This window comes from Nelumbo nucifera, chromosome 1 (genome assembly GCF_055504915.1).
Source record: "Nelumbo nucifera cultivar China Antique chromosome 1, China Antique-T2T, whole genome shotgun sequence".
Taxonomy (NCBI): domain Eukaryota; kingdom Viridiplantae; phylum Streptophyta; class Magnoliopsida; order Proteales; family Nelumbonaceae; genus Nelumbo; species Nelumbo nucifera.
This window is the reverse complement of record NC_142649.1, coordinates 98,980,113-99,006,063: the sequence shown is the minus strand read 5'-3', so window position 1 is coordinate 99,006,063 and position 25,951 is coordinate 98,980,113. Positions and strand designations below refer to the sequence as shown.

General features: G+C 36.8%; 1 long non-coding RNA gene across 21 annotated transcripts in view; it reads right to left on the bottom strand.

Annotated features, from left to right (window-relative positions):
* LOC148803593 (uncharacterized) overlaps window positions 1-25,951 on the bottom strand; it is a 108,017-nt gene that overhangs the window by 41,360 nt on the left and 40,706 nt on the right. For 2 of the 21 annotated variants that reach the window (XR_016077412.1, XR_016077446.1), the window contains one exon: window positions 2,986-3,199. The exons of the other annotated variants lie outside the window; for them this stretch is intronic. This is a non-coding gene — a long non-coding RNA (uncharacterized LOC148803593). Of the gene's footprint in view, window positions 1-2,985; window positions 3,200-25,951 lie in introns of those variants that run through there. 21 annotated transcript variants of the gene reach the window in all.

Below are 25,951 nucleotides of genomic sequence, written 5' to 3'. Positions count from 1 at the left end.
CAGGGGTGCCTACTCAGCCTTATGGGTGATCTGTTTGGAGGGGCATAAGGAAAGATTTTGACCCTTTCTTAAATGGAATATGTTTTAAGATTAGTGGTGACCATCGAGTAAAATTCTGGAGACACTATTTGTCCGAAGGCAGACCTCTGAAAGAGTCTTTCCCTACCCTGTATGAGTTGGCAATAGACAAAGAAGCTTAGACAAAGAAGCTTGGGTGGTAGACCACTTATAGGTGCAGAATGGGAATGTAGTCTAGACTCCTCAATTCAGAAGAAACCTAAATGACCGGGAAGTGGAGGCAATGGTGGAAATGCTTCATAAATTTTGTAGCACTTAGGTGGAGATAAGGAGCAGTGATAGAAGTGAAATGGGAGAAATTTGGAACTTTTAGAATCAAATCTTTCTATAATTACATTTCCAGATCAGAGGAGTAGACTATTCCACCAAACATCATTTAGTGTAAAAATGTTCCTTCAAAGGTAGCCTTCTTTGTGTGGACCACTTACCGTAACAGAATTCTAACTAGGGATAACTTGACCAGGAGGGACATGCCTCTAGAGTCCAATAATTGTGTGTTATGTGACAAGCATGTCAAATTAGTTAACCACTTGAAGTTACACAATCATTTTGCCCATGAGATATGGTCAAGGATTTGGAAATTTTTCGTGGTGCAAACCTATAACACAAAATCAATGGTGGACTTCATACAAAGCTGGAAAAATGATGGTCAAACCAAGAGGGGGAAGGTAGCATAGAACATTATTCTTGCAATAGTTTTTTGGTGTGTATGGCAGGAGATAAACTCAAGGATTTAAAAACAATAGCAGCTTGGTAGACTCGGTTTTTCAAAAAATCTTGGGGAAATTGTTTTCTTAGATGGCTATGAACAAAATTTGTAGGGAAAAAAATTTCAATTCCATTTTCATATTTGATAATCTTTTTGTAAAGCAGGTTGTGGGGGTGTAGGAATGTATGGGCATCGACTGTGTATTCCCCTTTGTACAACAACTTGTCATTCTTGTTTTGGTTTTATCAATGAAATTATAACTTACTTTCTCTCAAAAAAAAAAGGAAGTGTGGGATAGTATCACGAAGACCTATTCCCAAAAGCTGAATGTTTCCCATGTTAAGAGTCTCAATGATGTATCATACTCTGTACTCCCTGTTGTATTGAATTTTCCTTCTTGTTTATTTCTTGCAAGGGATTTTATGTAAATATTTATTTTCAAATATCTAATATTTCATATATATAATTGTTGTCTCTTAGGGTGGAGTTGATGGGTTCAATTTTATACCCCAGAACTATGTTCTCTTCTCGTGTACGAACTGGTTGTATGACATGGTATCAAAGCAAAGTTTCATTCTTGGTTGTCAAGACTATTATTTGAGTGTTCAAATCGGCCTATTGGAGTTGTTAAAGGCTTCTCTTTGGGACTGTTTCGATCAATACAAGGTGAACAATGTTTTTTGGGAAGAATGCCATTCAAGTCATATCATAAGAAGCCTTGAATTCTCACACTTCATCATGCATCATTTAAACCATAAAACACCAGGGCAAGAGACTGAATTATAAACTCTTTTAAACTAACCATTGCTATGTACTTAGTGGAATTCCACTGCTCTTTGGAAAAGCCTGCTTTTTCTTTCAGTCCAAATAGTGCTACTCACTACAGCCATTACAAAGACCCAAACACTGCTTTTAGTGGAAATTTTTTAAGTATAATTTCTCACATAACATAATTCACCCAATTAGACTAATAACTGAGTTTTTTTTTTTTGGTTATTTGGGTAAACCCATTCAGGATATCACATAGATATACTCTTAATTACGTCTCTACTAGGGGCAGAGAAAACCTTTTGATTCTGATTCAGAAGTACGAATGAATAGACTAAACTAAGTATCATTTCTTTACAGAATTTTCCTTTGAAAAATCTAGTATATATTCCCTCTTTGTTTGAGAAAAACACCAGCAAATAAATAAACAAACTTTTATATATAACAAGTAAATAGGTATCATAAATAATCGTATTTCATTAATAAGGCTGCAAATGGCCTTTAAATTGAGATTATGTGCATTTATCATGGTGTGAGAAACCATAATCAACCAAGTTTCGTGAACAAGGTTGTAGATGTTTTTCCCCCTTACACACAGGTTAATAACTTGTGACGAATCATTACTAGCCAAGTTTCATGAACAAGGCTGTAGATGGTTGCCTCCCTCACATATGATTATAATGAGACAAGAATAAATAAAAGGAAATAATAACAACAAAGAAGGAAAGTGTGTGAAAGGAGTATAAGGAAAGACATAAGTATAATAGAGGAAGTTGTAGGAGTATCATAATGAAGAGGTGGAGGAGGAATACTGCAATCCCTACCTTCTTCTTTCTCCCTGGATACCCCCTATTTAGCCAGAGAATCAGCCACAGTATTAGCTGACCTACTTACCCATTTTACCTCAAATCTCATATTCCTAGTTAACCACTTTACTTTTTTGATGAGGTCTTTGTAGCCCTAAATGGTAGCATCCGGGTTTAGAAGCCACCTTGTTACTACCTGAGAGTCCCCTTCAACTAGGAGATGCTCCACCCCCAGCTGGTTAGCGATCTGAATTCCTTGTACTGCAGCTAGTATTTCTGCCCTCGTAGAGTCCCCCACTCCCACCGGTCCTGAGAATAAGGAGATGATGTTGCTGTTCTTGTTCCCCAAGACACCCCTATACCTAACGGCCCAGGGTTACCTTGGCTACTTCCATCAAAATTTAACTTGATGACACCTTCTGACGGCGGATCCCATTCTGATAAGCATTTATTCTTCTTTGTAGAAGTATTAGCTATTACTAACCAATTCCTTTTTTTTCTTTTGATCAATAACAATTTCATTAATTCACCAAAGAGGTTACATAAGGAAGACAAACACAATTATCTTCTAAGTACAATCAAGAAAACAAAAGAATAAGTAGAGACAAAATATTACAACTTCACCCAAAACATTACTAACCAATTCCTCCACAAGTCATCAAAAGAAAAATCATCAAATATCTCCACGGTTTTCAGCCTATGTATTGCTCTTCTTAGGATGCAGTCCTTCACTTCATCTAATCTTCTTTCCTTCTCTAAGAAAACTCTTGCATTCCTTTCCTCCCATAGGGTCCATAAGGTTGCTGCCCTGACGCATTTCCACATGAACTTGCCTCTTCTAGTGTGCCAAAAAAAAAAGATGGGTTAAATAACATACTCAAATCAGTTGGTGGAGACCACCTACCTCCAAATAAACTAACTCCAACTCCATTAGTTTGTAGCAAAAGAGCAGGAAAGCAGCAAATGGAAACGGTCCTCATTCTAGGCCTTGCACAAGAAACACCAATTCGGGGAGAAACAAAGAGAGGCTCTCTTTTTCTGCAAGTTTTCCAAGGTATTGATTTTCCCATAGTAGACTTTCCAATAGAATACAGCAATTTTTGGAGGGATAGGTCAGGCCCAAACTTCTTTGAAAGGGAACCCTTGGGAATTGGGGTTGGAACTAAGGGATTTTTGAAAGAAGGGCAAGTGAAAGTACCTTTAGGAAGAGGAGTCCAAACTCTTTGATTACAAAATTTTTCTGGGTCTTATGCAAATATTCTGGTAGTTCAAGCATCATTACAAAATTTTTCTTATTATTGGTATTGTTAAAACAAATGTTCCATGTCATAAAAGAATGAATGATAAACCACTCTAAAATGCAGGCACATACATGTGTGCATGCTGACAGTGCTACAAGAGAAAGACATGGCCTTCAGAAGATAGCTCAAGCGTCACAACCAATGATTTCACATGCTAGGCCATGCGCCCATATTATCTATAAAATGTTAACTTATATAAATATAACTTAAATGATTTGATAAAATTTTTATAGGTCAACAACTAGATTTACATGAAAGATATCTTCCACTCTATGTATTGGGATGACCTTTGGGTTGAGAAGTCTTCTTTGAAAGATATCTTCCAATCTATCTTCATCGTTTCCTCTCTTAAAGGCAAAACTATTTCTAAGCCTGCTATCCCCTTGTCTCCTTTGGGCATTGGCGGAAACTTTGGGCTAAAAAGAAAAACCTTAGGAACACTAAAATTCCTCTTGTTTCTTGCCTTTTGCATTTGTTGGATGGGATTTCTCTAGATCCCATTAGATTTGACAGTTGTTTGTGGGTCACTAGTCCTACGGGTGGTTTTTTTTTGTGCCTCCTTTAAAATCATTAATTTCCTCTAGTCCCTCCCCGATGTCCAATCTTGTAATGGAAGTTTGATGTGTTCCCATCCCTTCGAAAATTAGTGTCATCTCTTCTGCTAGAAGCCTTCCATGGGGGTATTAATACTTGAGATTCAATACAAAGGAAGAGACTCAACTGGTATAAATCTCCTGGTTCACATCTAATATGCAAAATGAATGGATGCAAGTGGTCTCTCCCTACTAGAATGGACAAGTTGTTTCATGGCTCCATGCTCAAGTCGTCAAAGAAAAAAGGAAGATTAATGTATCAATGCACAAAACTACAATATCCCAACCATTCTCTGGGAGACCATGAGTGCTCACCACAAATTTATGCCTATGATTTTCGATATCCCACAAAGCCCCCAAAACATTATGCCACCGGGTTGTGGTAAGTATGCATGAGCAAACAAATAAAGGTTGGAATGATGGACTAGAGATCTTCCAAGGATTCCTCAACAAGAGATCTTCCTAGAATTTGAACTTGTTTCCATACGAGAGACCATACATGATGCGATAAGGAAATAGGGGAAAAGTACTATGAATAACCCTCCAAGGAGAAGTTAATGTATCTATGCGCATAACTCCAGTATCCCAAACATTCTCTGGGAGCCCATGAGTGCTCACCACAAATTTATGCATACGAATTTCAATATCCCTCAAAGCCGCTGAAACATTATGCCACCGGTTTGTGGAAAGTATACATGAGCTAACAAAAAATGGTTGGAATGATGAACTACGACACAGAACAAATCTTGACTTTCCTCCGATAGACATCCAGGGTGTCCTCCCAATATTCCTCAATCATTACAAGTTTGACCTTGTCTTTGGTAATAAAATCGAATCATGGGAAGGCCCTTGGTTGAGGACTCTCCATTGAAAGATCGCTTCCTCCCTATCTTCATCGTTTCTTCTCTTAAATATAAAACTATTTCTGAACATTTTTTCACCTTGTCTCCTTGGACTTTAGATGGAACTTTGGGCTAGTGAAAAAAAAAAAAACTTTTCAACTCTAAAGTTACTCTTGTTTCTGGCCATTTGCATGTGTTAAATGGCGTTATTCTAGATCCTGTTAAATGGGAACAAATTCAAACGCTCTTGGATTTCTTTTAAGATCCAATATTCAATCAAAACCATGCAATGAAGAGATAGAAGAAAGTTAGAGATGGTTTTCTAATTAAGATTCGATATGGAGTAATGGCGAGGAAATACACCATTCAACAAGGATTGCCCAAACTAGAGATCTTCCAAGAATTTGACCTTGTTTCCATATGTGAGACCATACATGATGAGATAAGGAAATAGGGGAAAAGTACTATGAATAGTCCTCCAAGGAGAAGTTAATGTATCTATGCACATAACTCCAGTATCCCAACCATTCTCTGGGAGCCCATGAGTGCTCACCACAAATTTATGCCTACGAATTTCAATATCCCACAAAGCCGCCAAAACATTATGCCACCGGTTTGTGGTAAGTATACATGAACTAACAAAAAATGGTTGGAATGATGGACTATGACACAGAACAACTCTTGACTTTACTCCGATAGACATCCAGTCTATCCTCCTAATACTCCTTAACCATTACAAGTTTGACCTTGTCTTTGGTAATAAAATCAAATCTTGGGAAGGCCTTTGGTTGAGGACTCTCCAATGAAAGATCACTTCCACCCTATCTTCATCATTTCTTCTCTTAAATATAAAACTATTTCTGAACATTTTATCACCTTGTCTCCTTTGGCTTTAGATGGAAGTTTGGGCTAGAGAAGAAAAACCTTTTCACCTCTAAAATTGCCCTTGCATCTTGCCTTTTGGATGTATTTGATGGCATTAGTCAACATCCTCTTAAATGGGAACAAATTCAAACGCTCTCGGATTTATTCTGAAATCCAACTTCCAATCAAATCCAAAGGATGAAGAGATAGAAGAAACTTAGAGATTGTTTTCTAATTAAGATTCGATATGGAGTAAGGACGAGGAAATACACCGTTCAACATGGATTCCCCAAGAGATCTTCCAAGAATTTGAATATGCCTATGATTTTGGATATCCCACAAACCTGCCAAAACTTTATGGCACCGGGTTGTGGTAAGTATGCATAGCTAACAAATAAAGGTTGGAATGACGTACTATGACACAGAACAACTCTTGACTTTCCTTCGATAGACATCTATTGTATTCTTCCACTATTCCTCAATAACTAAAAGTATGACCTTGTCTTTGGTAATAAAATCAAATCATGGGAAGGCCCTTGGTTGAGGACTCTCCATTGAAAGATCACTTCCAACCTATATTCATCGTTCCTTCTCTTTAAAATAAAACTCTTTCTGCGTTTTTTATACCCTAGTCTCCTATGGCTTTAAATGGAACTTTGGCCTTGTGAAGAAAATCTTTACAACTCGGAGATTCCTATTGTTTCTAGCCTTTTGCATGTGTTAAATGGCGTTACTGTAGATCCTCTTGAATGGGAACAAATTCAAACGCTCTTGGATTAGATCTAAATTGCAACATCCAATCAAATCCTAAGGATGGAGAGTTAGAACAATGTTAAAGATTGTTTTCTAGTTAAGATTCGATATGGAGAAAAGACGAGGAAATACACTTTTCAACAAGGATTCCAGCTTCACAACCACTCTCTGAAAGCCCATGAGTGCTCACACAAATTTATGGCTATGATTTTTGAACTCCCACAAAGCCGCCAAAACATTATGCCACCGCGTTGTGGTAAGTATGCATGAGCTAACAAATAAGCTTGGAACGATGGATTATGACATAGAACTACTGTTAACATTCCTTAGATAGACATGCATTGTATCATCCCACTATTCCTCAATCACTACAAGTTTGACCTCGTCTTAGGTAATAAAATCAAATCAAGGTAAGGCCCTTGGTTGATGACTCTCCATTGAAAGATCATTTCCACCCCATCTTCATCGTTCCTTCTCTTAAAAATAAAACTACTTTTGAGCTTTTTAACCCCTAGTCTCCTTTGGTCCTAAATGGAATTTTGGTCTAGTGAAGAAAACCTTTTTAACTCTGAAATTGCTCTTGTTTGTAACATTTTGCATGTGTTAAATGGTGTTACTCTAGATCCTCCAAAATGGGAACAAATTCAAACGCTCTAGGATTACTTCTAAAATCCAACTTCCAATCAAATCCAAGGGACGAAGAGTTAGAACAAACTCAGAGATTGTTTTCTAATTATGATTCGATATGTAGTAAGGATGAGGAAATACACCTTTCAATAAGGATTCCCCAAACTAGAGATCTTCCAAGATTTTGACCAAGTTCCTTAAGAGAGACCATACATGATGCGATAAGGAAATAGGGGTAGAGTACTATGAATAGCCCTACAAGGAGAAGTTAATGTATCTACGCATATAACTCCAGCATCCCAACCATTCTCTAAGAGCCCATGAGTGCTCACCACAAATTTATGCTTATGATTTTCGAAATCCAACAAAGCCGCCAAAACATTATATCACCGCGATGTGGTAAGTATGATTGAGCTAACAAATACAGGTTGGAATGATGGATTATGACAAAGAACTACTCTTGACTTTCCTCCGATAGACAACCAGTGTATCCTCCCACTATTCCTCAATCACTTCAAGTTTGACCTTGTCATTGGTAATAAAATCAAATCATGGGAAGGCCCTTGGTTGAGGACTCTCCATTGAAAGATAACTACCACCTGATCTTCATCGTTCCTTCTCTTAAAAATAAAACTACTTTTGAGCTTGTTAACCCCTAGCCTCCTTTGGCATTAGATGGAACATTGGGCTAGTGAAGAAAACCTTTTCATCTCTGAAATTGCCCTTGCATCTAGCCTTTTGGATGTGTTAGATGGTGTTACTCAACATCCTCTTAAATGGGAAAAAATTTAAGCGCTCTAGCATTTCTTTTGAAATCCAACTTCCAATCAAATCCAAAGGATGAAGAGATGGAAGAAAGTTAGAGATTGTTTTCTAATTAAGATTCGATATGGAGTAATGATGAGGAAATACACCATTCAACAAGGATTCCCCAAACTAGAGATCTTCTAAGAATTTGACCTTGTTTCCATACAAGAGACCATACAAGTTGCGATAAGGAAATAGGGGAAAAGTACTATGAATAGCCCTCCAAGGAGAAGTTAATGTATCTATGCACATAACTCCAGTATCCAAACCATTCTCTGGGAGCCCATTATTGTTCACCACAAATTTGGGTCTACGAATTTCGATATCCCAAAAAGCCGCCAAAACATTATGCCACCGGTTTGTGGTAAGTATACATGAGCTAAAAAAAAACGGTTGGAATGATGGACTACGACACATAACAACTCTTGACTTTCCTCCGATAGACATCCAATGTATCCTCCCAATATTCCTCAATCATTACACAAGTTTTACCTTGTCATTGGTAATAAAATTGAATCATGGGAAGGCCATTGGTTGAGGACTGTCCATTGAAAGATCACTTCCACCCTCTCATCATCGTTACTTCTCTTGAATATAAAACTATTTCTGAAAATTTTATCAAAGGGTCTCCTTTGACTTCAGATGGAACTTTGGGCTAGTGAAGAAAAACTTTTCAACTCTGAAATTACTCTTGTTTCTAGCCATTTGCATGTGTTAGAGGTCGTTATTCTAGATCCTGTTAAATGGGAACAAATTCAAACGCTCTTTGATTTCTTTTAAGATCCAAATTTCAATCAAATCCAAGTGATGAAGAGTTAGAAGAAACTTAGAGATTGTTTCTAACTAAGATTCGATATGGTGTAAGGACGAGGAAATACACCGTTCAACAAGGATTGCCCAAACTACAGATCTTCAAAGAATTTGACCTTCTTTCCATACGAGGAACCATACATGTTGCGTTCAGAAATAGGGGAAAAGTACTATGAATTACCCTCAAGGAAGAGTAAATGTATCCATGCACATAACTCCAGCATCCCAACCATTCCCAGACAGCACACGAGTGCTCACCACAAATTTATGCCTATGATTTTCGATATCCCACAAATCCGCTGAAACATTATGCCTCCGGGTTATGGAAAGTACACATGAGCTAACAAATTGAGGTTGGAATGATGGACTACGACACATAACAACTCTTGACTTTCCTCCGGTAGACATCTAGTGTATCCTCCCAAAATTCCTCAACCATTACAAGTTTGACCTTGTCTTTGGTAATAAAATCAAATCATGGGAAGGACTTTGGTTGAGGACTCTCCATTGAAAGATCACTTCCACCCTATCTTCATCGTTTCTTCTATTAAATATAAAACTATTTCTGAACATTTTATCACCTTGTCTCCTTTGACTTTAGATGGAAATTTGGGCTAGTGAAAAAAAAAACTTTTCAACTCTGAAATTACTCTTGTTTCTAGCCATTTGCATGTGTTAGATGGTGTTATTCTAGATCCTGTTAAATGGGAACAAATTCAAACGCTCTTGGATTTCTTTTAAGATCCAAAGTTCAATCAAATCCATGCGATGAAGAGTTAGAAGAAACTTAAAGATTGTTTTCTAACTAAGATTCGATATGGAGTAAAAATGAGGAAATACATCATTCAACAAGGATTCCCCAAACTAGAGATCTTCCAAGAATTTGACCTTATTTCCATACATGTGTTGAGGAAATATGGTAAGAGTACTATGAATTGCCCTCCAAGTAAATGTATCTATGCACATAACTCCAGCATCCCAACCATTCTCTAGGAGCCCATGAGTGCTCATCACAAATTTATGCTTATGATTTTCGATATCCCACAAAGCCGTCAAATCATTATGCAACCGGGTTGTGGTAAGTATGCATGATCTAACAAATAAAGGTTGGAATGGTGTACTATGACACAGAACTACTCTTGACTTTCCTTTGATAGACATCCATTGTATCCTCCCATTCTTCCTCGATCACTACAAGTATGACCTTGTCTTTGGTAAGAAAATCAAATCATGGAAAGGCCCTTGGTTGAGGACTCTCCATTAAAAGATCACTTCCAACCTATCTTCATCATTCCTTCTCTTAAAAATAAAACTATTTCTTAGCTTTTTATCCCCTAGTCTCCTTGGGCTTTATATGGAACTTTGGGCTAGTGAAAAAAACCTTTACAACTCTGAAATTGCTCTTATTTCTAGCCTTTTGCATGTGTTAGATGGCATTACTCTAGATCCTCTTGAATGGGAACAAATTCAAACGCTCTTGGATTTGTTCTAAATTCCAACTTCCAATCAAATCTAAAGGATGAAGAGTTAGAACAAGGTTAGAGATTGTTTTTTAGTTAAGATCCGATATGGGGAAAAGACGAGGAAATACACCTTTCAACAAGGATTCCCCAAACTAGAGATCTTCCATGAATTTGGCCTTGTTTCCTTACGAGAGACCTTACAAGATGCGATAAGGAAATAATGAAAGAGTACTATGAATAGCCCTCCAATGAGAAGTTAATGTATCTATGCACATAACTCTAGCATCCCAACCATTCTCTAAAAGCCCATGAGTGTTCACCACAAATTTAAGCCTATGATTTTCCATATCCCACAAAACCGCCAAAACATTATGCCACCACATTGTGGTAAGTATGCATGAGCTAACAAATAATGGTTGGAATGATGGATTATGACACAGAATTACTCTTGACTTTCCTTCGATAGACATCTAGTGTATCCACCCACTATTCCTCAATCACTAAGATTCGATATGGAGTAAGGATGAGGAAATACACCATTCATCAATGATTCCGCAAAATTGAGATCTTCCAAGAATTTGACCTTGCTTCCCTACGAGGGACCTTAAATGTCATGTTAAGGATATAGGGGAAGAGTACTATGACTCCATGGAAAAGTAAATGTACCTATGCACATAACTCCAGCATCCCAACCATTCTCTAAGAGCCCACGAGTGCCCACAACAAAATTTTGCATATGATTTTCGATATCCCACAAATAAAGGTCGTGGTATGTATGCATGAGCTAACAAATAAAGGTTGGAATGATGTACTATGACACAGAACTATTCTTGAGTTTCCTTCGATAGACATTCAATGTATCCTCCCACTATTCCTCAATAACTACAAATGCAACTTTGTCTTTGGTAATAAAATCAATTCATGGGAAGGCCGTTGGTTGAGGAGTGTCCATTGAAAGATCACTTTCACCCTATCTTCATTGTTCCATCTCTTAATAATAAAACTATTTCTGGCATTTTTATCCCCTTGTCTCCTTTGGCCCTAGATGGCACTTTGGGCTAGTGAAGAAAGCCTTTTCAACTCTGAAATTGCTCTTGTTTCTAGCCTTTTGCATGTGTTAGACGGTGTTACTCTAGACCCTCCTAAATGGGAACAAATTTAAACGCTCTAAGATTACTTCTAAAATCCAACTTCAAATCAAATCCAAGGGACGAAGAGTTAGAACAAACTTAGAGATTGTTTTCTAATTATGGTTCGATATGTAGCAAGGACGAGGAAATACACCTTTCAACAAAGATTCCCACAACTAGAGATCTACCAAGAGCTTGACCATGTTTCCATACGAGAGACCATACATGATGCGATAAGGAAATAGGGGAAGAGTACTATGAATAGCACTCCTAGGAGAAGTTAATGTATCTATGCACATAACTCCAGCATCCCAATCATTCTCTGAGAGCCCATGAGTGCTCACCACAAATTTATGCCTATGATTTTCGAAATCCCACAAAGCCGCCAAAACATTATGCCACCGCGTTGTGGTAAATATGCATGAGCTAACAAATACAGGTTGGAATGATGGATTATGACATAGAACTACTCTTGACTTTCCTCCGATAGACATGCAGTGTATCCTCCCACTATTCCTCTATCACTACAAGTTGGACATTGCCTTTAGTAATACAATCAAATCATGGGAAGGCCCTTGGTTGAGGACTCTCCATTCAAAGATCACTTCCACCCTATCTTCATCGGTCCTTCTCTTAAAAATAAAACTACTTCTGAGCTTTTTATCACCTAGTCTCCTTTGACATTAAATGGAACTTTGGGCAAGTGAATAAAACCTTTTCATCTCTAAAATTGCTCTTGTATCTAGCCTTTTGCATGTGTTAAATGGCATTACTCTAGAACCTCTTAAATGGGAACAAATTCAAACGTTCTCAGATTTCTTCTAAAATCCAACTTCCAATCAAATCCAAAGGATGAAGAGATAGAACAAACTTAGAGATTGTTTTCTAATTAAGATTCGATATGGAGTAAAGACAAGGAAATACCCCATTCGACAAGGATTCTCCAAAATAGAGATTTTCCAAGAATTTGACCTTGTTTCCATACGAGAAACCATACATGATGCGATAAGGAAATAGGGGAAGAGTACTATGAATAGCCCTCCATGGAGAAGTTAATGTATCTATGAACATAACACCAGTATACCAACCATTCTCCAGGAGCCCATGAGTGCTCACTACAAATTTATGCCAACGATTTTCGATATCCCACAAAATCGCCAAAACATTATGCCACCGGGTTGTGGTAAGTATGCATGAGCTAACAAATAAAGGTTGGAATGAAGGACTACGACACAGAACAACTCTTGACTTTCCTCCGATAGACATCCTGTGTATCCTCCCAATATTCCTCAAATATTACAAGTTTGACCTTGTCTTTGCTAATAAAATCAAATCATGGGAAGGCCCTTGGTTGAGCACTCTCCATTGTAAAATCACCTCCACCCTATCTTTATCGTTTCTTCTCTTAAACATGAAACTATTTCGGAGCATTTTATCACCTTGTCTCCTTTGGCTTTAGTTGGAACTTTGGGCTAGTGAAGAAAAACCTTTTCAACTCTGAAATTGCTCCTATTTCTAGCATTTTGCATGTGTTAAATGGCGTTACTTTAGATCCTCTTAAATGGGAACAAATTCAAACGCTCTCGGATTTCTTCTAAAATCCAACTTCCAATCAAATCCAAGGTGGAATCCATTCTGACAGAATTCTATCCTTCTTTATTGAAGTGTTAGCTATTACTAGCCAATTTCTCCACAAATCATCAAAGGAGAAGTCATCAAAGATATCCACAGTTTTCAGCCAATGGATTGCTCTTGTTAGGATACAATCCTTTTTTTCATCTAACCCTCTTTCCTTCTCTATGAAAATTCTTGCATTCCTTTCCTCCCAAATAGTCCACAGAGTGGCTGCCCTGACAGATTTCCACATGACCTTACCTCTTCAACTGTGCCAAACAAAGAGAGATGGGTTGAATAACAAGCTTAAATTAGAAGGCAAAGACCACCTACCTCCAAATAAACAATGGCTCCACCTCCATATAGCTGTAGCAAAGGAACATGAGATCAGCAAATGGACACAGTCCTCATTCTTGGCCTTACACAAGGAACACCAATTTGGGGAAAGACAAAGCGAGGGTCTCTTTTTCTGTAAGTTTTCCAAAGTATTGATCTTCCCATAGAAGACTTCCCAACAGAATACATGAATTTTTGGGGGAATAGGTCGCGCCCAGAATTCTTTGACAGGGAATCCTTGGGAAAAAGGGGTTAGAACTGAGGGATTTTAGAAAAGAAGAGCAAGTAAAAGTACCTTTTGGAAGAGGAGTCCAAACCCTTTGACCAAAAGAAATGGGGGCCAAGCAAACGGATTCTAGTATATGAATTAGCTCAATAACACAGTTTGATTCACCATCCCATAACCCTCTACGAAATCCAAAGTCCCAGTTTAATGATAAGGGGTTTAACGGGCTCAGGAGAAAAGTTGCAATTGGCTCATATTTGTGATGGGAAATGGAATAGAGCGAGGGAAAAACAATCTTTGAGGGGTTGAGTACCCACCCAAATATCCTCCCCGAATAGAATAACATTACCAGAACAAGCATCATACTTGATGAATCTGAGGAAGTGAGGGAGAATACCATGTATAGCCTTCCAAGGTGTAGTAAGGGTAGCTTGGCGAGATATCCCGGAATCCCAACCATTTCCTGCACAACCATGAATGCTTGCCACCACCTCATGCCATAATCTCTCTCTCTCTCTCGGGGCCATCTCCATAGCCACTTCCCAAAAGGGCTACATTCTTTAGCACTATGTTCCCTATCCCTAAACCCCCTTCTACCTTTGGTTTGTTAACTATCTCCCATCTGATCAAGTGATGATTTTTCACCTCTCCTGGTTCCCATAGAGTTAGGACAATATTAGAGATTGTTTTCTAGTTAAGATTCGATATGGAGAAAAGACGAGGACAATATTAGAGATTCCTTACGAGAGACCATACATGATGCGATAAGGAAATAGGGGAAGAGTACTATGAATATCCCTCCAAGGAGAAGTTAATGTAACTATGCACATAACTCCAGCATCCCAACCATTATCTGAAAGCCCATGAGTGCTCGCCACAAATTTAATGCAATGATTTTCGATATCCCACAAAACTGCCAAAACATTATGCCACCGCATTGTGAAAAGTATGCATGAGCTAACAAATAATGGTTGGAATGATGGATTATGACACATAACTACTCTTGACTTTCCTTCGATAGCCATCCAGTGTATCCTCCCACTATTCCTCAATCACTACAAGTTTGACCTTGTCTTAGGTAATAAAATCAAATCATGGGAAGGCCCTTGGTTGAGGACTCTCCATTGAAAGATCACTTCCACCCCATCTTCATCGTTCCTTCTCTGAAAAATAAACTTTTACGGAAGTACTTTTAAGGAAGTGCTTTTGGAAAGCACTTTTATGAAAATACTTTTACCGAAGTACTTTTACAAAAGTGCTTTTATATAATTTTTTATATTTCATTATGTTTGGATTGGATCCAATCCAATCCATTTACATTTTAATTGATTGGATTGGATTTGGTTTGTATTGGATTTGGACTAGATTGGGTCAAGTCCATTTGTAAGTGGACTCACATTGGACTGGATTGGGTTGACCAAATCTGTCCAATTGACACCTCTAGAAATGTGAGATCATGTCGGTAGAGGGTTGGAACGTGTTGTTGGCAAGTGATCCGGACTCCTAATTTGTTGCCTTTATTGTTGAGTGTGGATCACTTGCCAACAAAACACGTTCCAACCCCCTACCAACATTACCTCATATCGCACATCTCATACGTGGCGAGTCCCACTTTTATGGTGGGTCATAATCTCATAGTGAGATGTGCGGTGTTCCATCAAGTTAGTAGAGTGTTGGGACATGTTTTGTTGGTAGAAGATCTCAACTCTTTATTATTAGGGTTAAATTCTTAAACTACCCTTATACTTAGTTTGGAAGGAGTACAAATACAAATACAAATACATAGAGTGCAAACCTTATATTTTGTATTATTTTGAATGTATTTACATTGTACATATTTGTATTTGTAATTCTTCCAAACTGAGCCTTATGGTTTAACAAATGGACACAAATAAGGGTGTCAATGGATCGGTTTTGGATTGGGCCTCTTCTCCTCCAAAATCAATCTGGACATATTGGATGGACCTACAAGACATATTGGATTGGACCAATCCGGTCCAAAATATTTATTAGATTGGATTGGACTTTGCCCTTCCATAATAAATTTATATTGGATTGGATTGGATTAAGCCAATATCTACACCATTGAAATAAGATAAGTATATGGACCAATTTTGGGATGAAACCAATCTAAATCGAAACGAATTTGAACAGATTGGACAGTCCAAACATTGATTTGGGCTGGACCAAAATGGTAAAAAATATTCATGCAATTGGATTGGACCGGGTCCATTTACCATGGACCTACATTGGACTGGATCGGATTGGACCAAATGCAATTCAATTAATAGAAAAAGGCAAAAGGACTTTATTGCCCTTTCATTAAGTGAATATGTGAAACCGCTATGAGGGAAAAATGTCTTTTCTTGACTTGTATGTTTAGGCAAAAAGATACAAGCACATTTCACCCTCTTTAGTTATTACCTTTCACCATTGAAGAGTAAAAGACATGGGATAAAGGGGATTGTCCGGTAACTGCTACAAGTCCTGGAGAGAGAGAGAGAGAGAGAGAGAGAGAGAACTTGGATCTACAAATCTACTTTCTCTATCTCTTTCATTCACTATACAAAACCCTCTCTCATTGTCATTCCTTTTCTTTTTTTTTTTAATAGAAACCGAGAGGAGCTACATGAGACAAGGAGTAGCACGTCCCCATAAAATCAGACTTACAAATACTAGCTAAATTCCATGGAAGATCACTAAGGTTGAGACTTACCATACCCTGTTGGGTAGAAAGGGCTTGATTGGCGAGCCAATCTGCCGCTTGATTAGCTTCCTGATACACGTTATTGTAGACCAAATCTTCATTTGCTCAATTCTTCAAATCTAAACACTCTTCAATGATGTTCTGTAGATTCTAGGGGGTCAATGAGCCACTTCAGACAAGAAATCACCATCAAAGAGTCACTTTCAATGATGATGGAATGGTTTGGGAAATTCACTACCAAGTTGTGGGCCTCCCACGCAGCCCAAGCTTCCGCCATGTTGATAGTCGAAGAACCTAAGTAATAAGCCTTGTAATCTACCACCTCACCCAAAAAATTCCTAGCTATGGCTGCAATTGAGCACATCCCATTGTCTAGTCGGGATGCATCAAAATTTGTTTTGATAGTACCAATTTTTGGAGTTTGCCACATAGCATATTTGCACAACTTATGGGCATCAGCTCCATTCGGCTTCATATTGGTTTCATAATATTCCGTAAAGGACGATAAAGCTCTTTCAATCACCACTTGAATAAGGGTTGACACATTATTAAAAGATTTATTATTTATATTCTTCCAGATATAGCATAATAAGAATGCACACTTTTTTCTTCCATTATTTCCTCCATTTGAACTTTTCTTACCAATTTTTAGCCACCATTCCTCTAAGGAAAAGTTAGAGCATGTAGGACCCTCCAAAATGGGATTTATTGCATCCCATGTTTGATTAGCAACTATACAATTCTTAAAAATATGATCACGTTATCTGCACAAAAATTACATTTTTCATCAATACTTAAACCTCTATTTTGCGGGAGCATTTTTCTTGAGAATCTTTTATTAAAAAGTAGATAGAGAAAAGTTTTCAATTTTGGGAAACAATTTACCTTCCAAACAGTTGAGTTCCACTTTGAGTTCAAATTTTCATGAAGAGACAAGCTACATTTTAATTTATATGTAAACTTAATTGAGAATTTCCCATTACAACTAAGTTGTCAAACTAATTTATCTTCTTTTGGATTTTAGGGGATAAAGATTGATTTTATTTTCCCCTAAATATTCAAAGGAACCAAGCTACAAATTCTATTTTCTATTTTCTATCCACACACCCTTTTTTCTAATAAATAACCTCACTAAGAAGGAGATTATCATTTTCAATCTTATCGGGTGGAAAAATTTGGTCCAGTGAGGCATCGCCTACCCATATATCTTTCCAAAATTTGATAGATTTGCCATTGTTTATTTCCCAACATACCCATTTTTAAGGAGATCTCTCCCCTTTATGATACCTTTCCAAGCCCATGATATACCTTTATTTTCCTTAGCATTCCAAAAATCCTCTTTCTAAAGATAATTTGCTTTAATAATTTTAACCCAAAGGTTATCAATGTTTAATATTATTTTCCAACCCAACTTTGCTAAGTTAGCTTCATTAACCCATTGAAGGTTTTTTAGACCCAAACCACCCTAACATTTTGAGGTACACACCTTGTTCCAACCAATCAAATGAATCGGGTTTTTTCACTAGAATTTGTCCATAAGAAGTTCCTTTGGCTTTTATCAATTTTCATCTATGATATTTTGGGGAAGCTTGAAATAACTCATGAGGAATTGCGGCATCGTATTCGTTGTAGCATTCAGAAGGGTCATTCTACCTGCCAAGGATAAAGTGTTATTTTTTTCCAACTTGCCAGTTTGTTATTTACCCTTTCCTTGAGATTCAAGAATGTGTCCTTTGAAACTCTACTATTTTTTATGGGGGCTCCCAAATAAATATCAGACTTTGCTTGTATTTGGATCCTCAAAATTTTTACTAAGATTTTTTGGAATCTAATTGGTGTATTTTTCGAAAATTAGAGTGTTGATTTTGAAAAGTTTGGGCACTAGCTAGAAGCCGTAACAAATTTAGTGAGAATGTCTTTTATTTTCAAACATATTGTAATTGAGGTCTCAATGAATATCAAGCAGCAATCATCTGCAAACTATAAAATTGGTATTTTTGGACTTCCTTTGGCAACCTTACAACCAATTGAAATTTTCTTACCTAGAGAATTTTTTTCAAGCTTCTTTGCTAACGCTTCAGTGCAGAGAACAAAAATATAGGGAGAAAGAGGATCTCCCTGTCCGATCCCTCTAGAAGGGGCAAATTCCTTCGAGGGGGTTCTATTTATTAAAATTTGAAATGATACACCTTCTTTATACATTCCATAACCCAGGTAATCCATTTCTCATGAAATCCAAAATTTCTCAAGACTTTCTTAATGAATTCCCATTCTAGTCTATCATATGCTTTTTCTATGTCAATTTTGCATGCAAGCATACCAGTTTTCCTTTTCTTCTTTTTCATTGTATGCAACATTTCATGAGCGATAAGAATGTTGTCATTAATCTTCCTATTTGGCACATAGGCACTTTAATAGGGAGATATAATATTATCCAAAAAAGGCTTAATTCTGTTAATAAGGATTTTTGAAATAATTTTATAGATGACATTGCATAAACTTATGGGCCTATAATTATTTACATTTTTTGGGATGAGGGTTATAAATGTTTTGTTCAATATTAGACACAATTTCATTGTCATTCCTTTTCTCCTTTATTTTGTGGTTTCTAAAAACGTTCCTTCTATCAGTATCAAATGAAAACCCTCCAACCCAATTGTCTAGGAGGAATATAGGACATTAAAGATAAGGAAAACAAGGCTAATCGGGTAATTCTAGACAATTTCGGCGTCGTATGGTAATTTGGGAATAACTCTCTCATCTGGATTCCGATTGAGATGATTCAAGATGCGTTGGAAAGATAAGGAAAAGTTCTATAACTTTCATGTTTTGAGTTATAATAGAACCGGACTTCTGACGTGCTGGAGCAATTTCTTAGCCTACAAGTTTTCATCCGGGAATTCACCACTCTCCCACTTACACGAGAACAGGGTTTTATCTTAAGAGGAGGATATAAAAAGAGGAGAAAAAGAGGAGATAGGGGTTCAAACCCCTAAAAGAAAATTGAAGAAGAAGGCTGCTAGGGAGAGGAGGAGGCTGCTGAATGCGGACTGTAGGATAATCACAACAAAGAGATCGAAGACTGACGCAAAGATCTTAAGTGTCTTCCTCTTTGGTTCTGCAGTTTGGTAACCTATATTCAATTAGGGTTTTGAGGTTTGTCTATTGAATATTTTTCTTTCTTCCTTTTTATGCGAACCATGATGAGCTTTAATCCTGATTTGTAATTAAACTTAGGCAGATCCGATTGAGTATGTTTTGTTCTTGGGATTCTTGATTAGGGTTTCGATTTATAGAACAATCTTGGCCAAATTGTTCTTGCATCTGTGATTATTTGAACTGCTTGAGAAAGAATTAGGTAATTAGATCATCTAATCAAGAAATGGACTGAATGCACCTTAGAGATAAGTTGCATGGTTCGGTTGGGAATCATTCATACCTGAATTGATGACCTGCGAATTCTTGTTCTTAATGCATCTTTGGTGAGTAAAATTCTGATAGAAATATAGGATTTGTCATTCAGAGATAGGGTGGGCTGTGCTCGAGAGAGGTTGCTCATAAATTAGGGTTTTGCCATTCCAAGACAGACTTCACCTCAGTCGGATAGCTTAAAGATTTGATTGCTGAATCGGTTATGTCAATTCTTGTATGCAGTGACTCTTCTTATCATCAAGAGTGGTTTGATCCGAAAGTAATTAGGGTATTTTGCTTGTTCTTAATTAAATCATGAGGGGCTAGGTTTTTATTGTTAGGGATTAATACTTGATCATGCATTGATTTTCAGTCCTTAGTAAAACCGATGAGGTTTTTCTATATTGTGTTATTTGTGCTGATTACTTATCATTGATTGATCACCAATGATTCGTTCTTTAATCAAGATTATGCATCGAGAGATGATAATCGAGGTGGAACTAATAACACTTGTTCGGCCAATAATTATGTAGAGATATCATTTGTTGGTATGATTTCCTTATAGGTGTATTAACAACTTATGTTTATGCAAAGAGGATTTCAATTGAGAGAATGAGAATTCTTTGATTGTAATTCCATTTAATTAAACATAGGTTTAGCTAATCAACTCTTGAGAAAGATTGACTAGTGCTTTTAGGAAACACCTTGGAATATAACAGCTCTCGTGAGATTTTATTAGTATTGAATCTTGATGATCGTGATAGGATTAATCCCTAGCAACTTTGTTATTGATTTCGTTCAAGTTCTTGTTTTTGTCATTTAATTTCCTTAATCAGTAGTGCTAGTCTAAATTCCTTACTTCGCAACCCAATTGATTATTGCTTTAAACAAGTTGAGAAGAAATTAATAGGAGGCTAAATAATTCATTCCTCGTGGGAACGATTATGTACTCCTTACTATATTACTTGCACAACTCTATACTCTTGCAGACAGCAGTCAGCACGCGCGCACGCCACCAGTCCTCTTTTTCTCTCTCTTGTCTCTTTCACAGTTCTCATTCTCACTTGCACTATCACACATTCTCAGGAACCGGCAAACCGACGCCAGCCATGCTACTAATGAACTCAATTGTCCCTCTCTTCGGCGGTGAGTCTTGCACTTCTCAACTTTGTACAAGTCATGCAATTCAGCCTCTGTTACTCTGTAGTTTGTACAAGTTGTTAGGTCGGGCTTCGGGCTTTTTATGAGGGCTAGGCTCGGGCCCATGTTATAGGCCCGTTGGTCAGGCCGGGCTCAGGCTCGGGCCTGAAAAAATTCTGTTGATGAAGAGCAAAAGCCCGGCCTGGCCCATGAATAGGTCTAGTAGTGACATGGCGTCATTGTATGTTTTATTTTAACGCAATATATATATTGTTTTGGATAGTTTTTAATCTTGAAAGACTCTTCCCAGTAACAAACTCTTCCCACTAACAAATATATTGTTTTGGAGAGTCTTTTTAACTGAGTAAATTGTTCAATGTTGTGGAATGTCAATAGTAAGCTTTTTTCTTTTTTTTTTCAGGAAATAAGGCCCGTTTGCGCTTCAATTCTCCCATTTTTCATTATTAGAATTCATCTTGAAAAGAATGAATTCTAAGAATTTTCCAGATTCTAAAAAAGAGTAAAGCATTTAGAATTACCTATTTCTTCTTTTTGTTTTTTCTTTCTCAGAGTTGTTTTGTTTCTTCTTTTCTTAGAGTTGTTTTGTCCAACAATGATAACTAGAGTGGTTTTCTCCAGCATAGTTGTCAATATTTTCTAAATTCCACCTGCCACTAGCAATAGTTGTTAGAGTTTCACAAGCAATAATCATTAGTGAGAAGAACAAAGGAAACACGAGATCACGTCGGAGTAACAACTTCCTAACATCGGAAATACGACAATCTACACTTGTTCAAAGTGAATGCTTTGAACTGTATTGATGCTGTAAGAAGAAAAGAAGAAGAGAGAGAGGGGGTTACCGACTTTTCAAACTAGGCCCACGGTGCAAGAAATATAAGCACGGCCTGGCCATGGGCATGGGCTTTCAAACTAGGCCCATGGTGCAGGCCGGGTTGGGCCAAGGACAAGGTTAAGGCACTTATCATTAGCGCAAAGCCCGGGCCCGTTCCATGATCACCCCTATTGAAACTCTTGCAGGATAGACTAAGACTCGATACACCTATTGATGATCTCTCAATACATTTGATGTTTTTAATTTGAGTTTTGTAAGATTCTGGAAAAACCTGATACCAATTTCACTTTAGGCAAGGCCATAGCACTACTAAAACATTTTGCTATCTACTTTTACTTAAGATGTACTATGTGCAGGAAATTTAAATATTTGAATGTAGTGATAAGTCCATGGTATTGTTTTAATAGACAAACCAATAATATCCATTAAAATGTATTATGTGCAGAAACTTGAAAATTTTAATTGAATTATACCATCCATGGTACTATTCTAATAGACTGACCGATAATATCCATCTCCATTTTGATAATTTGCTACACAACTCTCTACAACTCTGTTTGAAGGAAATTCTAAAAGTGAAGATAACTTCTTTTAAGTTTATTTAGTCTATTTAGTTTTACCATATGTTTTATTGGAAATAAGGAAGCTGATTTACTATAAAATAAAAGGCTCAAATTTTGCCCCACCATTTCATAATTTTCCGTTTTAAATCGGAGGTCCAATTTATTATCAACCACTACCATGAAGCTAAAGGATTATGTAGAATTGCTTCACTTATTTCCATAACCATTCTCTAATATATAATTTTCTTTCATCTTTGTAAATAATAATTTTTTAGTCTTTAACTTGTACCTAAAAATTAATTAATGGCCTTTATTTGCCGAGCCTCCACATGCTTAAATTTTGAGAATTCATACCATATAAATGAAGCCTAACCTCCTAAGAAAATATTTTTCTTATGAAAAAGGTTCTTCCTTGCTTTTTAGTACTTTCTTTGCATTAAGTTATGCTTGGTTTTAATAGAAAATAATAATAGAAACAGAGTAATATAACCACATGTTGCAATTAAAAAAAAAAGATTGGAATATATTGGTATATTAGTTGATTTGTGTTTTTTTTTCTAGAAAATGGAACAATTTCCTAGTGGATAAATAATGAAGAGTGTAATGAGAAGAACACTCAACTTTATGAAGGTATAAAGAATCAATGTTTTCAAAACCGAATTGGAGCATACCCACTCGGATGAATTCTCAGACTGTCCCAACATACCCAGGTTTTGACCCCCACTAAGGATCTCACCGATTGGTACATCAAAGATAGCCCAATCCGACACCTAGTGCAGTATCATAATCGAGTCTAGGGGTCGGGTGTAACTTTCCAGTTCTGCCCATTAATCTTCAAGGTCCAGGGCAATACTGGAAATCTGGTTCGGTTCAAAGATTCAATTAATCCTACAATGCATGTGCCTAGGGTCTCACCCGGGCGGCTAAGACAAGCCACATCAACCAACTTGGTGGCACATCAGTATCAGCCTTATCAGGATAGGTCTCCCCAGACCGACCCACTGGCTGTGAACATTCTAAACTAACATGAGTCTCATTATTTGTCCAGTTTAAGGGGATAACACAGAAACACACCAAAGGAACTTGAATCAAATATGTACTTTATTCATTTACAAAAAACTCATAATGTACATCAAACTGATTGAAGCTAAGGGCATACAAAAACTGTCTAACAATATTGATTTTTAGACTGCACTCTACCTCAGAAATCTGATTTGAACTGCAGGCCTACCTACAACAATTCAAAATTATAAACAGCTCCACCTATAACACACATACCAGTCCGTGAATTGGCATCAATTCCGACTTGACACCTACCTCCAACTGTACGGTGGAGCTAGGATTTATGAGGTGGAGTGCAGTCTTAAAACCCCAATATTTTTTTTTTGTAACAAAAATGCAAATCAATTAAAATAAAAAGCAGGATATGTTGTAAGAGTCTTGACAAAGCACAAAACCATAGCACATTCAGCATTCCCTTAAACCGGAGGCACCAATAACCGATCAAACCAGATGAAACTAAAAAACCAATCTTTCACTGAGTAAAATAAAGTAAAACTTATTAAAAAGAAAAACATAATTCTAATGTTAATTCAAGTCTTCTTTTTTTTTTTGAGTCAAGTGGAAGTTTGAATAGTCCAAAAGATCTCTCATTCCTTATAAAAAGGGCCATTACTCAATGTTGGTACTAACAGTCCACGGTTAGCACATTCTAAGATTCAAACCTACATTTGGCATTTTTTTCCACAAAGTGACATTCTAAGATTCAAAATCACATCTCACACTAATCAGCCTGAGATTTTAACATTACACCTGAGTAGTCCAGAGTTCTACTTATGAAGTTTGAGTAGTAGTCCTGAAGACCTTTTTCTTTTCTTATAGAAAGGGCCATTACTCAATGTTGGTACTAACAATCCACGGTTAGCACATTCTAAGATTCAAACCTACCTTTGGCATTTTCTCCACAAAGTGACCATTCTAAGATTCAAAATCACATCACACTAATCAGCTTGAGATTTTAACATTACACCAGGCAATGTGACAATTCTACTACCTAGAGACTGACAATTGCCCCCCAAGCCATTAGTTCCTTTCTACTTATATTTATCTTCATTACCATAAGTGGTAAAGGCATGCTTATTGCACATTGTATTCATATCAGATAGAAAAAGAAGAAACCCACTTTATGCATTTCTTTTCTTTTTTGTATGTGTCGAAGCCTCTCAGGAAAGTGGGCATCTGTTTTCTTTTATATAGTGATACATTACAAAATTAAATGGTTGAACCAGATGCAATAGTTAGAAGGATGAATCTGCTCTTACAAATTACAATATCCCATACATAAAGCATGATTGTTATGATGTTTTCCATAAATTCCTTGGAATGCAAGCATTAAATAAATATATGTGGTATAAATGGAATATCCATAGCACTACTTAAACATTTTGCTATCTACTTTTACTTAAGATGTACTATGTGCAGGAAATTTAAATATTTGAATGTAGTGATAAGTCCATGGTATTGTTTTAATAGACAAACCAATAATATCCATTAAAATGTATTATGTGCAGAAACTTGAAAATTTTAATTGAATTATACCATCCGTGGTACTATTCTAATAGACTGGCCGATAATATCCATCTCCATTTTGATAATTTGCTACACAACTCTCTACAACGCTGTTTGAAGGAAATTCTAAAAGTGGAGATAACTTCTTTTAAGTTTTTTTAGTCTATTTAGTTTTACCGTATGTTTTATTGGAAATAAGGAAGATTTACTGTAAAATAAAAGGCTCATATTTTGCCCCACCATTTCATAATTCGCAGTTTTAAATCGGAGGTCCAATTTATTATCAACCACTACCATGAAGCTAAAGGATTATGTAGAATTGCTTCACTCATTTCCATAACCATTCTCTAATATATAATTTTCTTTCATCTTTGTAAATAATTATTTTTTAGTCTTTAACTTGTACCTAAAAATTAATGAATGGCCTTTATTTGCCAAACCTCCACATGTTTAAATTATGAGAATTCATACCATATAAATGAAGCCTAACCTCCTAAGAAAATATTTTTCTTATGAAAAAGGTTCTTCCTTGCTTTTTAGTACTTTCTTTGCATTAGGTTGTGCTTGGTTTTAATAGAAAATAAAAGTAGAAACGGAGTAATATAACCACATGTTGCAATTAAAAAAAAGGATTGGAATATATTGGTATATTAGTTGATTTGTGTTTTTTTTCTAGAAAATGGAACAATTTCCTAGTGGATAAATAACGAAGAGTGTAATGAGAAGCACTCAACTTTATGAAGGTATAAAGAATCAATGCTTTCAAAACCAAATTGGAGCATACAGTCGGACTGAAAAACTGGGAACCAGTCGCCTGACCGGTTCTGTTTACCCTAAAACCGCTATTTGGCCAAAAATTGTTGATTTAGTCAGCGAACCGTTGACTCAAGCGGTCGAACTGTGGAGTCATTTGACCCGAGAATTGTTTTGGCCATTTTTTTTTGGTTTTATATGTTTTGTCAAAGCGGGCCATCCATTCAGA